This window comes from Trichechus manatus, unplaced genomic scaffold, assembly GCF_000243295.1.
Source record: "Trichechus manatus latirostris isolate Lorelei unplaced genomic scaffold, TriManLat1.0 scaffold00013, whole genome shotgun sequence".
Taxonomy (NCBI): Eukaryota; Metazoa; Chordata; class Mammalia; order Sirenia; family Trichechidae; genus Trichechus; species Trichechus manatus.
This window is the reverse complement of record NW_004443949.1, coordinates 24036025-24054189: the sequence shown is the minus strand read 5'-3', so window position 1 is coordinate 24054189 and position 18165 is coordinate 24036025.

Genomic DNA, 18165 nt, shown 5'->3' with positions numbered 1-18165 from the left:
GAGACCAGAAGAACTAGATGGTGCCCAGCTACCACCAATGACCACCCTGACAGGGAACACAACAGAGAGTCCCAGATGGAGCAGGAGAAAGGTGGGGTGCAGAACTCAAATTCTAGAAAGGAGACCAGACTTAATGGTCTGAACGAGACTGGAGGAACCCCGGAGAGCATGGCCCCTGGATTCTTTATCAGCACAGAACTAAGACAGTTTCCGAGGCCAACTCTTCAGACAGGGATTGGACTGGACTGTGAAACATAAAGTGATACTCGTGAGGCGTGTACCTCTTACCTCAAGTAGATACAAGAGACTAAATGGGCAGCTGCTGTTCAGAGGTGAGATGGGAAGGCAGAGAGGGTTAGGAGTTGGTTGAATGGACATGGGGAATCAGAGGTGGAAAGGAGGAGTGAGCTGTCACAGTATGGGGAGAGCAATCAGAGTTACATAACAATGTATGTATAAATTTTTGTATGGGAAAACATAAAAAAAAAAAAAATGATAAATGATTCCAGCCTTGGAAATACTATGGGACAGTTCTGCTCTTTCCTACAGTCACCATGAGTCGGAATCTACTAGAAAGCAACAGATTTACTGGTTCATTGCTAGAATATAGGAAGAAAGTTGATTTTTTTTTTATATTGACCTTATATTCTGTAACCTTGCTAAACTCAGTTATTAGTTCTACAAGCTCTTTTGTAGACTTCTTAAGATTTTCTATAGACAATTATGTCATCTACAAATAGCAGCATTTTACTTCTCTATTGAAATCTGCATGTCTTTTTTTTTTCCTAGCATTATTGAACCAGCTTAATCTTCCAGTACTATATTGAGTAGTAGTTGTATTAGTCATTTTTATTGCTGCTGTAACAAATTACCACAAAGAACACAAATTCATTATCTTACAGTTCTGGAGATCAGAAGTCCAAAATGGGTCTCACTGGGCTAAAATCAAGATGTTGGTAGGGCTGATTTCCCTTTACGAGGTTATAGGAGAAAATTAGTTTTCTTGCTTTTTAGAGGCTGTTCTCATTCCTGTTTCATGGCCCTTATCCACCTTCAAAGCCAGTAATATAGTATCTTCAAATCTCTGACTGTAATTCTTTTGCTTCCCTCTTTCACGTATATCGTTTTTCTAATTACATTGTACCCGTCTGTATAATCTAGGGTAATCTCTCAACCTGAAGGTCATCTGATTAGCAACCTTAATTCCATTTGCAACCTTAATTCCCCCTTTGGCATGTAACCTAACATATTCATAGATCTGGGGATTAGGACAAGGACATTTTTTTTTGGAGGTTGTATTTTGCATACCACAGTAATAGTAAGAGTGTACACCCTTGCTTTGTTCCTGATTTTAGCTGGGAAATATTCAGTCTTTCACCATAAGTTTGGTACTAGCTGTAGGTTTTAATGGATGTCCTTTATCAGGTTAAGATTCCCTTCTATTCCTAGTTTACCTCAGGTTTTTATTAGGAATAGATGGTAAATTTTGATGAATGTTTTTTCTGTGATTGATATGTTCATGTGGTTTTCTTTCAGACTGTTAATATGTTGCATTACATTGATTTGAAATATTGAATCATACTTGTATACCTGGAATAAATCCCCTTGGTCATGAAGTAATCTTCTTTTCATATATTTCTGGATTCAATTTGCTAATATTTTGTTTAGGATTTTTGCATCTAAGTTTATGAGGAATATTGGTTAATAGTTTTGTTTTCTTGTGCTGTCTTTGTCTGGTTTTAATATTAGGATAATGTTGATGATGATCTCATAAAACGAGTTGAGTTGTTTTCCTTCCTATTCTATTTTCTGGAAGTGACTGTGTAGCACTGGTATTATTTCTTCTTTAAATGTTTGCTAGAATTAATCAATGAAATCATCTGAGTCTGTGAATACATATTTTTAATTGTTTATTAGTATGAATTCAATTTCTATAATAGGTAAAGAACTATTCAGGTTATATATTTCTTGCTGTGTAAATTTTAGAAGTTTGTTGCCCTGAAGGAGTTTGCTCATTTCCTCCAAGTTGTCAAATGTACGTGCATCATGTTGTTGGTCCAATTTTCTTATTTTCCTCTTAATATATGTGAGGTCTGTAGTAATATACCCTCTTTCATTCCTGATATTGGTAATATGTGTTTTCTCTCTCTTTTTTTATAAGTCTTGCCAGAGGTTTATCAATTTTATTCATTTTATCAGAGAACCAGCTTTCATTTTAATTGATTTTCTCTATTGTTTTCTCTTTTCATTTCGATTGGTTTCTGCTCTTATTTTTATCATTTTCTTTCTTCTGCTAACTTTGAACTTATTTTGCGCTTCTTTTTCTAGTTTCTTAAGGAAAAAGTTGATTGTTAATTTGTGATATTTCCCTTTCTGACTATAAATATTTAATGTTACAAATTTCCCTCTAAGTGCTGTTTTAGCTGCATCTCACATGCTGTGATATGTTATATTTTCAGTTTGATCATTTCAAAATATTTTCTAATTTTTCTTGAGACTTCCTCTTTGACCCATGGATTACTGGAAAATGTGCTATTTAATTTCTAATTATGGATTTACCAGTTATCTTTCTGTAGTTGTTTTCGAGTTTAATTCAATTACATCCAAAGATCATATTTTGTGTAGTAATTCTTTTTACTTTTTAAAAATTTGTTTCATGATGCAAGATATGGTCAATCTTGGTAAATGTTCCATGTACATTTGAAAAAAAATGTATCCAACTTTTGGTGGCGTGTTCTATAAATGTCATTTGGATATAGTTGGTTGATGGTGTTGTTAGTTCTTTTACATCTTTGCTTGTTTTCTCTTTTATTGTTCTGTCTAATACAAAAGGGGAGTGTTGAAGTCTCTGATTAGAATTGCGAATTAGTTTATTTCTCCTTTCTGTCTTATTCTTTTACTTTTAACAATGTGTCTTTATACTTAAAGTGGGTTTCTTACAGGCAGAAAAGTGGATTTTTACTTTTTAATCTAATCTAACAATTTCTTCTTTTAAACTGGGAGATTAGACTATTTATAATTAATGTTATTATGAATATGGTTTAGAACTATCATCTTGCTATTTGTTTTCTATTTGCCTCTTCTGTTCCTTATTTCCTTTTCTCTCTTTTTCCACCCTACGTAGAGCAAGGGAAAGCCTCTGTTTTGTTTTATTTTTTCTTTTATTTATTCTCTTGTGCCTCAGCCCCCAGGCAATCCCATGGCAGCAGGGCAAAAATAGACGCTGGGCAGGTGCCTAAAACTTTAAGTGAGGGCACCTCTTAAAGCTTTTACTGTTCACTCCTGGTGTACACTTCCGGGTTTTGAACTGCTTTTGACTCTGACCAGGGTGATAACAGATGAGAAATAAATGGAAACTCACTGCTGATTTGAAGATAACTTTGAATTCTAGTCTCCTTCCCCAGTCTGCATGCTACCATTTACTTTTCAGAGTTGTCAGATCACTGCTGCTTGCATTTTGTGAATGGTTTATATTTGCATTCAGTTAAGAAAGACAGGATGGAGTGTGTTAGTTAATCTTGCTTGGGATCAGAATTCCACTATAGGATTTTAAACAATTGATTGTTTTTTGTTTTTTGTTTTTAACAATAGGCTTTTAATCATAGCAACTGCAGTAGGGTGTGGAGAAATAAAAGTCAGAAGAAAGGATCTGGGCTCTTTTCTTTGGAATTTCCAACTCAGAGGCCTATGCAAGTTCCTATGTGCTAGTAATGCAAAAACAATTTTTTTCAAAAGAAATTGGCTTATAATATTGTTTTAAAAAGCATGAAAGTAGTCAATATAAGAAAATACACTGTTGGATTTCATTGTATTTATTTTTCAGATTAGTATATTTTCATTTTGATTTACACATGGCAGCACTATAATATCCTGTGTTTAAAGCTTCTTAAGCCATGTCACTTATGAGTTTTCAGTTATTCCCTGCTAATGCAGTCTCTACCCATATTCTCAGGATCACCAGAGAGTCCTCACAACCTGAATTCTGGAAAATAACTCTAAAAGTTTGGATGAAAACCTGTATCAAAAATACATTTATCCTCTCTTCTATCCCTTTCTTGCCTCCTACACTCATGATATATGGCTAGAAATGTTTCATGTAGCAATTTACTTGATTGTCTGAAAATGAAAAACTTGTCATTAACAGGAAGGGGAGCAAAGCCTACCATTAAGTGATCCAATACAACATGAAAGGTACATTCATCTCCTTTACTTCCACTACAAGGTAGGAATTAGTTAGGTATTATTACCGTCAGTTTACCGATGAGAAAGCTGAGACTAAGATTCAGTAAATTGTCCAAGGTTGCAACAGTAATTTCAAAAGCTTTTTTTTTTCATAATGCCATGTTTCTGTCTATGCATGCTACCATCCTTGAGAAGATAGAATCAAACAGATACTTTAGAGGTGGAGATAGTTCAAGAGATTAGGATCTGGTGGAGACAGAGTGGGGTGGCAATGAAGCAGGACTTCTAATAAGAGACTAAAATCCTTAAGTCTTCATGTCTGTTCTATGTTCTTCTTTTAGATACTGGGATTATACTGAAGGAAATTATCTAATTTTTTTTATTGTGCTTTAAGTGAAAGTTTACAGTTCAAGCTAGTATCTCATACAAGAATTTATACACACATTGTTATGTGACCTTAGTTGCTCTCCCTATAATGTGACAGCACTCTTCTCCTTTCCACCCTAGATTTCTCGTGTACATTCAGCCAGCTCCTGTCCCCTTTTGGTTTCTCATCTCCCCTCCGGACAGAGCTGCCCATTTAGTCTCATGTATCTACTTGAGCTAAGAAGCACTCTCTTCACGAGTATCATTTTATGTCTTATAGTCCACTCTAATTTTTTTCTGAAGAGTTGGCTTCAGGAATGGTTTCAGATCTGGGCTAACAGAGAGTCCAGGGACCATGTCTTCTGAGGTCCCTCCTGTCTCAGTGAGACCATTAAGTCTGGTCTTTTTACTAGAATTTGAGTTCTGCACCCCACCTTTCTACTGCTCCATCAGGGACTCTCTGTTGTGTTCCCTGTCAGGGTGGTCATTGGTGGTAGCCTGGCACCATCTAGTTCTTCTGGTCTCAGGCTGATGGAGTCTCTGATTTATGTGGCCCCTTCTGTCTCTTGGGCTATTATTTTCCTTGTGTCTTTGGTCTTCTTCATTCTCCTTTGCTCCAGGTGAGTTGGGACCAATTGATGCATCTTAGATGGTCGCTTGCTAGCTTTTTAAGACCCCAGATGTCACTCAGAAAAATGGGATGCAGAACATTTTCTTAATAAACTTTGTTATGCTAATTGACCTAGATGTCCCCTGAAACCATGGTCCCCAGGGCCCCACCCCTGCTACTCTGTCCCTAGAAGTGTTTGGTTGCATTCAGGAAACTTCTTGGCTTTTGGTTTAGTCCAGTCGTGCTGACTTCCCCTGTAGTGTGTGTTGTCTTTCCATTTATCTAAGATAATTCTTATCTACTATCTAGTTAGTGAATACCCCTCCTCCCTCCCCACCTTCGTAACCATCAAAGAATGTTTTCTTCTGTATTTAAACCTTTTCTTGAGTTCTTATAATAGTGTTCTCGTAGAATATTTATCCTTTTGTGCCTGACTAATTTCCCTCAGCATAATGACTTCCAGATTCATCCATCTTATGAGATGTTTTGCAGATTCATCATTGTTCTTTATCATTGCATTGTATTCCATTGTGTGAATGTACCATTATTTGTTTATCCATTTGTCCATTGATGGGCACCTAGATTGTTTCCATCTTTTTGCTATTGTGAACAGTGCTGCAATGAATATGGGTGTATATATCTATTTGTGTGATGGCTCTTATTTCTCTAGGATATATTCCAAGGAGAGGGATGGCTGGATCGTATGGTACTTTTATTTCTAGCTTTTTAAGGAAGTGCCAAATCAATTTCTAAAATGGTTGTACCATTTAACATTCCCACCAGCAGTGTATAAGTGTTCCAGTCTCTCCACAACCACTCCAACATTGATTATTTTGTGTGTTTTGGATTAATGCTAGCCTTGTTGGGGTAAGATGGTATCTCATTGTAGTTTTGATTTGCATTTCTCTAACGGCTAATGATCGGAAGCATTTCCTCATGTATCTGTTAGCCTGAGTGTCTTCTTTGGTGAAATGCCAGTTCATATCCCTTGCCCAATTTTTAATTGGGCTATTTGTCTTCTCGTTGTTGAGATTTTCCAGTACCTTGTAGATTTTAGAAGCTTATCAGATTTGTTGTAGCCAAAATTTTTTTCCCAGTCTGTAGGTTGTCTTCTTACTCTTTTGGTGAAGACTTTTGATGAGTATAAGTGTTTGATTTTTAGGAGCTCCCAGCTATCTAGTTTCTCTTCTAGTGTTTGTGCATCGTTACTTATGGTTTGTATTCTGTTTATTCCATCTATTAGGGCTCCTAGCATTGTCCCTATTTTTTCTTCTGTGATCTTTATCATTTTAGGTTTTATATTTAGGTCTTTGATCCATTTTGAATTAGTTTTTGTGATCTTGTTTCATTTTTTTTTTGCAGATGGATATCCAGTCATGCCAGCACCATTTGTTAAAGAGACTGTCTTTTCCCCATTTAAAGGACATGGGACTTTTGTCAAATATCAGCTGTTCATAGGTAAATGAATTTCTGTCTGGATTCTCAATTCTGTTCCATTGGTCTATGTATCTGTTGTTGTACCAGTACCAGGCTGTTTTGACTACCATGGCAGTATAATAAATTCTAAAACCTGGTTGTATGTGACCTCCTACTTTGTTCTGCTTCTTCAGTAATGCTTTGCTTATCCGGGGTCTTGTCCCTTTCCATATGAAGTTGGTGATTTGTTTTTTCATCTTATTAAAAAACACCACTGGAATTTGGATTGGGATTGCTTTGTATCTGTAGATAGCTTTGGGTAGAATTGACATTTTCACAATGTTGAGTCCTGCTATTCATGAGCAAGGTATGTTTCTCCACTTATGTAGGTCTCTATTGGTTTCTTGCAGTAGTGTCTTGTAGTTTTCATTGTATAGGTCTTTTACATCTCTTGTTAAATTTATTCCTAAGTATTTTATCTTCTTGGGGGCTATTGTAAACGGTATTGATTTGGCTATTTCCTCTTTGAAGTTCTCTTTGTTGATGTAAAGGAATCCAACTGATTTTTGCATGTTTATCTTGTATTCTGATACTTTGCTGAAATCTTCTATTAGTTCCAGTAGTTTTCTTGTGGATTCTTTGGGGCTTTCTGTGTATAGATCATATTATCTACAAATACAGATACTTTTCCTTCTTCCTTACGAATTTGAATGCACTTTATTTCTTTTTCTAGACTAATTGCTCTGGCTAAGGCCTCCAGCACAATGTTGAATAAGAGTGGGGATAAAGGGCATCCTTGTCTGGTTCCTGTTCTCAAGGGGAATGCTTTTAAACTCTCTCCATTTAGGATGATGTTGGCTGTTGGGTTTGTATAAATGCCTTTTCTTATGTCAAGGAATTTCCCTTCTATTCCTATTTTGCTGAGAGTTTTTATCATGAATGGGTGTTGGACTTTGTCAAAAGCTTTTTCTGCATCAATTGATAAGATCATGTGGTTCTTGTCTTTTGTTTTATTTATATGATGGAGTACATTGATTGTTTTTGTAATGTTGAACCATCCTTGCATACCTGGTGTGACTCCCACTTGGTCATGATGAATTATTTTATTATTATTTTTTGATATGTTGCTGAATTCTATTGGCTAGAATTTTGTTGAGGATTTTTGCGTCAATGTTCATGAGGGATATTGGTCTGTAATTTTCTTTTTTTGTGATGTCTTTACCTGGTTTTGGTATCAGGGTTATGCTGGCTTCATAGAATGAGTTTGGGAGTAGTCCATGTTTTTCTGTGTTCTGAAATACCTTCAATAGTAGTGGTGTTAACTGTTCTCTGAAAGTTTGGTAGAATTCTCCAGTGAAGCCATCAGGTCCAGGTTGTTTTTTTTTTTTTGGTTGGGAGTTTTTTAATTACCTTTTCAATCTCTTCTTTTGTTGTGGGTTTATTTAGTTGTTCTACCTCTGTTTGTGTTAGTTTAGGAAGATAGTGTGTTTCTAGAAATTTGTCCATTTCCTCTAGGTTTTCAAAGGTGTTAGAGTACAATTTTTCACAGTATTCTGTTATGATTCTTCTAATTTCAATCGGTATGTTGTGATATCACCCATCTCATTTCTTATTTGGGTTATTTGCTTCTTCCCCTGTTTTTCTTTTGTCAGTTTGGTCAATGGTTTATCGATGTTGATCTTTTCAAAGAACAAGTTTTTGGTCTTATTAACTCTTTCCATTGTTTTTCTATTTTCTATTTCATTTAATTCTGCTCTAATTTTATTATTTGCTTTCTTCTGTTGCCCAAGGGCTTATTTTGCTGCTCTCTTTCTATTTGATAGAGTTGTAGGGCTAATGTTTTGATTTTGGCCCTTTCTTCTTTTTGGATATGCGCATTTATTGCTATTAATTGACTTCTGAGCACTGCTTTTGCTATGTCCCAAAGGTTCTGGTAGGATGTGTTTTCATTCTTATTTGATTCTGTGAATTTCTTTATTCCATCCATAATTGCTTCTATAACCCAGTAGATTTTGAGCAAGGTGTTGTTCAGTTTCCATGTGTTTGATTTTTTTCCCTGCTTTTTCTGTTATTGTTTTCTACTTTTATGGCTTTATGGTCAGAAAAGATGCTTTGTAATATTTCAATGCTTTGGATTCTGTTAAGGCTTGCCTTATGGCATAATATATGGTCTATTCTGAAGAATGTTCAATGTGTGTTGGAAAAGAAAGTATACTTGGCTGCTGTTGGGTGGAGTGTTCCGTATGTATCTATGAGATCAAGTTGGTTGATTGTGGCATTTAGATCTTCCATGTCTTTACTGAGGTTCTTTCTGGATGTTCTGTCCTTCACTGAAAGTCATGTGTTGAAGTCTCTTACTATTATTGTGGAGCTGTCTATTTGTATTTTCAGTGCTGTTAGAGTTTGTTTTATATATTTTGGAGCCCTGTGGGGTGACTAAATATTATGTTTATGTCCTCCTGGTGTATTGACACTTCTACCATTATATAGTGTCCTTCCTTATCCTTTGTGGTGGATTTTACTTTAAAGTCTATTTTGTCAGAGGTAAATATTGCCACTCCTGCTCTTTTTTGAGTGTTGTTTGCTTGATATATATTTTTCCATCCTTTGAGTTTTAGTTTGTTTGTGTCTTTAAGTCTAAGATGTGTCTCTTATAGGCAGCATGTAGACAAATTGTGTTTTTTTATCCATTCTGCCACTCTCTGTCTCTTTGTTGGTGCATTTAGTCCATTTACATTCAGTGTAATTATTGATAGGTATGAGTTTAGTGTTGTCATTTTGATGTCTTTTTTTCTGTGTTGTTGACAGTTTTTTTGTTCCACTTAATTTTTTGTGCTGAGTTGTTTTTCTTTACATATTTTCTTTTCATCTGTTTCATTGTTGTTGATTTTGCATTTGCTGAGTCTTTGTTTTTCTTGCTTTTTATTTTCATGTGTAGGATTGTTAGTTTCCTTTGTCATTACCTTATTGTTTATCCCTATTTTTCTAAGTTTAAACCAATCTTTTATTTCTTTACATTGCCTTGACTTCCTCTCCATATGAAAGATCTATGACTACATTTTTTTAGTCCCCTTTTTTTTTAATATTGTCATTTTTTACATATTGACATCTCTGTTTCCCTATTTTTAGCATTTTATCTTTGATTTATTTTTGTGACTTCCCTATCTGGGTTGATATCTGGTTGCTGTGTCCTGTGTTGTAGTCTTGGGTTGTTATCTGATGTTATTGATTTTCTAACCAGAGGACTTCCTTTAGTATTTCTTGTAATTTTGGTTTGGATTTTGAAAATGCCCTAAACTTCTGTTTATCTGGAAATGCCTTAATTTCACCATCATATTTGAGAGACAGTTTTGCTGGATATATAATTCTTGGCTGGCAATTATTTTCCTTCAGGGCTTATGTATGTCATCCCATTGCCTTCTTGCCTGCATGGTTTCTGCTGAGTAGTCTGAGCTTAGTCTTATTGACGCTCCTTTGTAGATGACTTTACATTTATCACTAGTTGCTCTTAAAATTCTCTATCTTTGGTTTTGGCAAGTTTGATTACAATATGTCTCGATTCCTTTCTTCTGTGATCTACCTTTTGTGGGGTTCAATGAGCATCTTGGATAGATATCTTCTCATCTTTTATGATATCGGGGAAGTTTTCTGCCAACAAATCTTCAAAAATTCTCTCTGTATTTTCTGTTACTCCCCCCATTCTGGTACTCCAATCACTCATAGGTTGTTCCTCTTGATAGAGTCCTACATAATTCTTAGAGTTTCTTCTTTTTTAAAAAATTCTTTTATCTGATTTTTCCTTAAATAAGTTAGTGTCATGTGCTTTATCTTCAGTCTCATTAATTTTGACTTCCATTGCTTTGGTTCTGCTCCTATGACTTTCTACTGAGTTGTCTAATTCTGAAATTTTATTGTTAATCTTCTGGATTTCTGTTTTCTGTTTTCTATGGATTCTTGCAGCCTGTTAAATTTGTCATTATGCTTTTCTATAATCTTCTTAAGTTCCTCTATTGCTTTGTCTGTGTGTTCCTGGCCTTGTTCTGCGTTTTGCCTGATCTCTTGAAGCGTTCTGTATATTAATCTTTTGTATTCTACCTCCAGTAATTCCAAGAAGTTCTCTTCCTCCAGAAGATTTCTTCATTCTTTGTTTTGGGAACTGCTGAAGCCATCATGGTCTGCTCCTTTATGTGATTTGATATTGACTGTTGTCTACGAGTCATCAGTAAGTTATTATATTTATTTATTTTATGTCTGCTTATTGTGTCCTAGCTTCTTGTTTTGTTATGCTTTGATAATCCCACATCGACTGCTCATGTGAGCAAGTTAGATTATTGGCACCTTTGAAGCTGTAACGTCCTGTCACCAGGTAGTTATATCTTTTACTAAGTATGTGATCCCAGGAGTCTGTTTACTTCTCTTGTATGGATTCAGCTCAGGTGTCCAGGTAGTCAGTCACCGAATGTGTGGTGCAAGCTCTTACCTACAGTCATAGATGGGCACAGGTATCTGGCTGCAGTAGGGGGGTCATGTGCTGAGCAAGGTAGGGGATTGACGGTTGCCCCTGAGTGTCTGGGAGGAAACTGTGCCCCTGTTCCCTAGGGTGCATAGGTGAGTAGGTTTTGTAGCCAGACTATGAGCACCCAATGCTGTTGGCTATAAGGCCCGGGAGGCACCACTTATTCTTGGACCCCTGTTGCAGGTGGCTAGGTGGTGTGGGTGTAACCACCAGTCCTCAGGCCCCTGATGTCAATAGGTGAGAACCCTGCTTAATGGGCAGAGCAGTGTCAAATGTCAGAAACCTGCCACTCCACCATATAGCTGATACAGCTGAAGTTAGGTTTCAGGTATATACCCTGTTATACTGAGCTAATGAGGGCCTATGTTGTTGAAATGAGCCCACATAGGTGTATGCAGGGTGAAAGGCATTCAAAGTCCATGAATCCCTCATGCCTGTGCCTTGGGAGGTGTGCCTCCCATGAGTTCTCGGCCTAGGGGAGATGGCAGGTTATTTTTTCCGTTTGTTAATTTGTTCCCTCTCCAAGGCCAAGAGAATGGTTCAGGGTGAGTGACAGGTCCTACTTCTGGCCCAGGGAATAAGGCAATCACTGATGCCAGCCCAGGACCCAGTGCAGAGCAGGGAGGGAGCAGATAAATGGGAGGGAGTTTCTTCCCAAATGGGGCGTTTTTTGATCCATGTGGTAGGTTAGACACTTGTACTTTTGCTGATTGAGCACCGCTTTTCACTGGTTCTGGAGGCTTGAGTGGACTCTCCGCCGCTTGGTCTCTCCCAGTGTGGAAAATGCATCCCGAATGCCACTGCTTGCCTCACCGCACACATCAGCCAATCCCACCCACAGGGTGCCAGTTCCCTCCAGGTCAGGTCTGGCAACTCCTTATTGCTTCTGAACTGTCTCTCCTGCCCCCTGCCACTCAGTCTGATTCCTTAACTTTACCTTTGATGTTCAGGACTCCTCAATTGTCATATATAATTGATTCTTTTTTGGGGGGATGTTTGTTGTAAGAGGGACCACTGGAAGCATCTGACTACTCCGCCATCTTGGCCCTGCCTCCAGATAATCTAACATTTAATTTCTTCTTTTTTTTTTTAAGTCTATCTTTTCTGAGGCTATGGTGTTGGGATATGAAAGCTACATCTCTATCTTCAAACTCTTTGGTCATATTTTTCCTTTTTATCTCTATTTTCTGGGACTTTCTGGAACCAACTCACTAATCTTATTCTGTTACACCTTTTCCATTTCCTAGGCCACAAATGGAAAGGAAAATGAGTGTACAGGAAGCTGAAATAAATCTGGATGCTGTGGACCCACTGAATTTCCGTGAAGCAAACTTACAGGCCAACTTTCAGGGGAAGAACAACTGATCTTAACAAACAATATTTTCATTCTTTTATTTCTCAAACTCCATTTAATCTTCCCTAAGGTCTAGTTTTCATAGTTTCTATCTTTGGCCAGCTTCCCATGTTTAAAAAAAAAAAAAAAAAAAAAAACTTTTGTAGTGATGTCTGCTATATACCTACCACGTCATTTAAAAAAAAAAAAAAAACCAAACCTGTTTCCATTGTGCCGATTCTGACTCATGGCAACCCTATGTGTTACAGAGTAGAAGTGCTCCATAGGGTTTTCTTGGTTGTAATCTTTACTAAAGCAGATCACCAGGACTTTCTTCTGCAGCACTGCTGGGTGGATTTGAACCACCAAACCTTAGGTTAGCAATTGATTGCAAACTACTTTTGCCACCCAGGTGCCTGCCACATCATAAATAGCTGTGCTTTTCTTTTGTAAAATTAAACAAATACTACTACAAATACTAATCTGATACTAACACATTCCGCATCATACATGCTCACATGTTTAATGAACAACTGACTGACTGAATAAATGAATGGCCAAATAACTACATAGGAACCTCAATACTGAATCCAGAAATAAGAGAAGAGAGTAGAAGTAAGCAGAGTTTACATGGTGATTGTAGAATCTGACAGAGGAAGAAGGGAAGACACAGAACAGCAGGTAGTAAGTAGGAGGGGAAAAAACAAAGGAAGTAGCAAAGGCAATAAGATACCTGTGTGCTTACCTCAAGGGCTGAAAAATCAATTCTATGTCTCCTGATTGATGCTTCAGAAAGCTTAATAAGCTTTTGTAGAACAAGACCAGGAAATTGGAGTATGTCCCCAGCACTATTCTGCTGAATTTCACCAAGTCTGGTTTGAATGAAATGAGAACTCAAAGTGTAGTTATGTTCCATTTCCACTGGAAGATAAAAAAGTCTTTTTCCCATCATTTTTTCTTCTCTAGAAAAATCTTACCCTTTGCTAAAACTAATACTATATCTGGATCCACATTAGTCTTCTCCCTTCAGTGGAAATAATTTTGACCAACTCTCCTGGATATTTTATTGTCTTGTCAACAACAACATGGTAATTGGTATTAATGCCTGAGAATCAAAGCCTTTCAGAAATGATTGACTTGATTTAGTACCAGCAGTAGGGCTCTCATTAAACCAGTGAAGACTGTGTAGTACAAATGTGCAGATTCCTTTATTCATCACTATAACAACCTCAGGGAGCCTTACTGAAAATGTACATGATAAATCAGGTACGTAATGCTGATGCCCAAATAAAAAGAAAATATACAATGAGAGCAGGATAATATAGACTTTACCTTATATAAATCATTAAGTAATCATAATTTGAATAAATTATGCATTTTACATAATCCAAAATATTCTGTACTTAAGAGCCTTGGTGGAAAAAATACACACGTTTGAAGATTCTGAATTAAAGTTAAAAGAGATTCCTCTCCATCATGACTTGCTAGCATCTATGGCAAAGTGATTAAGAGCTCAGGGTGCTAACCAAAACGTTGGCAGTTCAAATCCACCAGCCACTCCTTGGAAACTGTATGGGCAGTTCTACTGTGTTCTATAGGGTCACCATGAGTTAGAATTGACTTGATGGCACACTACAACAACAAGCATAGATTCACTGGATTACTGTCTTAGTTTCCCAAGGCTGTCATAACAAAATACCACAAAGTGAGTGGTTAAGAATTTGGCTGCTAACCAAAAGGTCGGCAGTTTGAATCCACCACTTGCTCCTTGGAAACCCTATGGGCAGTTCTACCCTATCGTATAAGGTTGCTATGAGTTGGAATCGACTCGACAGCAATGGGTTTGTTTGTTCATTTGTTTGTTTGTTGGTCATAACAAAATACCACAAAATGGGTAACTTTAAAGAACAGGAATTTATTTTCCCACAGTTCTGGGGGATAGAAATTCAAATTCAGGACATCAGAAGGGCTATGCTCTGTCTCTGTTGGCTCTGAAGGAAAATACTTCCTCATCTCTTTCAGCTCTGGCAACACCAACGCATTTCTTGGTGTTTCTTGACTTGTAAACAGATCCTTACATGCTGTCCCCTCCCCTTTCTGATTTTTATCCTTCTCTTTTATAAAATGCCACTCAGAAGGGTTTAGGATTAGGACCCACCCTACTCTGGTATGATTTAGTTAATTTAACTGATAACATCTGTGAAGAAAAGTCCTATTTCCCCAAATAAGGTCACATTCACCAGTGTAGGGGTTAGGACTTCAACATATCTTTTTTGCTGAATTAGGCACAACTTAATCCATAACAACTAATCTGGGCAAAAATTCTCAAACTATCTCACTTACGGAATTATAAGGTAGATTTCTGCCTCAAAGACCACCACCATTTCCACTCCTCACCCCACCCAGTCCCAACTCATACACATACCTGCACCCACATGCATGCACACATACACACTGACACATGCATAGAAAGTGAGTTTATGCTATATGAAGATCCCTACGGAAGAAAAAGAGTGTTGGGGCAGTGACACAAGCATTGGAGGAGGAGAAAGTAGCATAGGGAGGTAAGAAATGGGAAATAAAACAGATAAGTGGTGTCTTAGTTATCTAGTGCTGCTATAATAGAAATACCACAAGTAGATGGTTTTAACAAAGAGAAGTTTATTTCCTTACAGTAAAGTAGGCTAAAAATCCAAATTCAGGGTGTCAGCTCCAAGGGAAGGCTTTCTCTCTCTCAGCCTTTTCATCAGTGTTCCCCCGGACTAGGCGCTTCTCGGCACAGGGACCCTGGTCCAAAGTATGCGCTCTGCTCCTGGCACTGCTTTCTTGATGGTATGAGGTCCCCAACTCTCTGCTTGCTTCCTTTTCCTTTTATCTCTTGAGAGATAACAGGTGGTGCAGGCCACACCCCAGGGAAACTCGCTTTACATTGGATGTGACCTGGGTAAAGGTGGTGTTACAATCCCACTCTAATCCTCTTTAACATAAAATTACAATCACAAAATGGAGGCCAACCACACAATTCTGGGAATCATGGCCCAGCCAAATTGATACACACATTTTTTGGGGGACATAATTCAAACCATGACAAGTGGGGAGAAAAGGAAAAGGTAAGATGATGAGAAAAAGTTGTGAAAGGATAAGAAGGTATGGGAAAAGAGAACGAGGTACAAGGGAGTGAGGGCAGAGCAGATCTAGAAATGGGGATCGAGCGGAGCAAATATACAAGAATCCAAGTATGCCTTATTTGCTATGAAGAAAGAAGTCCATTAAATCTCATTCAATAAAATATTATTACTGAAGGAGCAAGAGGTATTTTAATCTGTAAGACTCTCTTAGAACTTGATGACTAAGAAAAGTCATTTCAGCTTGGCCTTTACAGGGATAGCAAGGTCAAGGCATGAGAAGCTAACCTGCGTAATGATACAGGGAAGTTAGGAACAGGTACCCTCAGCCATAAGAGTCTTATTAGCCTGAAGATCCAGTGGATCTCTTAGAATAAATGATATTGAGGATTGTGGAAAAGTTGGTGGTGTGGTAACCAGGAGAGGAAATTAAGACAGGAAGGGACTGTTGATAAACTGAGAGTAAAGCTAACCTGTTTGGGAGTCTCTAAAAGAAATTAAAATGTTCTTGGGTAGAGTGCAGTCCACATCTGCCTTCTTGGTGGAAACAACATAGAATATGAAGGTGCATAACATTTCCAGAGTACACTTTCTCCTCACTTATCGACTATCTCGTTATCTGACATTTTACATTTATGACAATAGTAAAATATCTACTATCCAACTATTTAGCGCATTAATGATGTACATCTGGCTGTAACAAACATTGAGGTGCAACGTGAGAGTAACACTGACTTTGATGGTTATAGTTATGTGTCAACTTTGCTGGGCCATAATTCTTAATGGTTTGGCGTTTATGTAATGATGTAACTTGGCAGTTATGTAATGATGTATTCATCCTCCATTTTGTGATCTGATATGGTCATCCTCAATTTTGCATAAGACCAGTTTTCATAACAATCTGGTCTTTGGAACCTAACCATGTCGATCAGCGAGGAGAGAGTGTAAAGGCAAAGGAAAAAAAAAAAATCTTCCTTCAATGACAGGCCAGACACAGCACTTAAGACCACAGGAGATGAAGTGGAGGGAGCTCAACTCTTGTGACTACAGCAAGAACATTTGACTTACCTTGATAATTATCCTCACGAGTGTAGAAGCCCAAGAATAGTTTCCCTAATATTGTTATTATGACCAGTTCCTCTTGATTGACCGCTTGTGATTCAAAGCAGCCTGGGGATGCCCAGATCAGGTAACGTTTGAAACAGCATGCAACAGGAGTTACATCAGCTCACATTACAGAGGAATCTTGGGTCATGCTTAGAGCAGGGCAGGTATGGCACATACCCTGGGCATCACTTGAAGGTGGGGAGTGCCACTGAGCAGTTTCTATTAACCTGGTATGGCCCAATGTCTTTTCTCAAGCCCAGTAGATGCAGAGGTGTAGCAAGGGAGGGGGGAGGCAGATGGTGGCACTTGCCCCTGGGCGTAAGTCCAATGGGGTGCCAGACAAGGCATGGACTGACATTCTGAGGTACCACAAAAATATGAAAGGCGCCTGACTAAGGCAGCCAGACAAGCGGGCAGAAGGCATTTCCAGGTCACCGATATCAATGTCTATTCATCTTGAAATGGGAGGTGGTGCAACTTAGAGGTTGCCTCTGGACGCTCACTACCCCCGCTATGCCCCTGTAGGGGCACAATTTCAGCCTTTGCCGTAGGCTCTATTTTGTGTACATACACCTCTGGCTCGGAGTAAAATGCTTCAAAATTTAAAATAAACTAACATGAAAAAGAAAACCATCACTGTTTCAGAGACTATTGATAAAGCAGCAATCTTCCGCAAAGAAGCCCAGTTTTTTATTCATGACTATGTTTGCTAGTTTAGGTATGGGAAACTACATCATGCACACAGAGCTGGAAATCTTATTTTTAAAACTGTTTCTGAAATTCTTGTGTCACTGAAGAGACAGGAACAACTGATTTTGGTCTGCAACTCGATGCTTTATAATATTTCAGCTGTGCTAAGTGGAAATGTCCATTCTTATTTATGTGACCAAGACACTTATAAATGCCTCATTTAGTTATTTGGGTAAATTCTGTTCTTGCCACTTACAAATTGTTCTTTGTAACAATTGGCTGGCAAAGTTTTCAGCAGCCAGATTCTCAAATATTAGAAATTCACATTTGCTGGGCTTAGACATGTTAACATTATGAATGACATGGGAATAAAGTATACTGAAAAGTAATTATGATTAAGCTACTGGACGTTGGATAAGCATCTGAGCCCGAGGATGCATTTGAAGGCTTCACTGAACCACAGCCTGAAGAAATGTAACATCACAGTAGAACGCTGAGGAGCAACAGTGGTCCAGAGAATGTGCTAGTGTGTGGCAGTCAAGGCCAGGGTAACTTAGTTTGAGCAAAATTGCTGTCTACCGCACAACAGCATCATTCTTCAAAGAGCAACAAAAGTCACAGCGTAGTCACAAGCAATAGATATTAGGGAAATGTTTTTTATTTTATTTTCTTCTTTTTATTTTTTTTTATTGTACTTCAGGTGAAGGCTTACAGAACAAATAGTTTGTCATGAAACAGAAGTAAACATGTTATTTTATGACATTGGTTAACAACCTCACAACATATCAACCCTCTAACTTCTCAACCTCTTTTTTTTTTT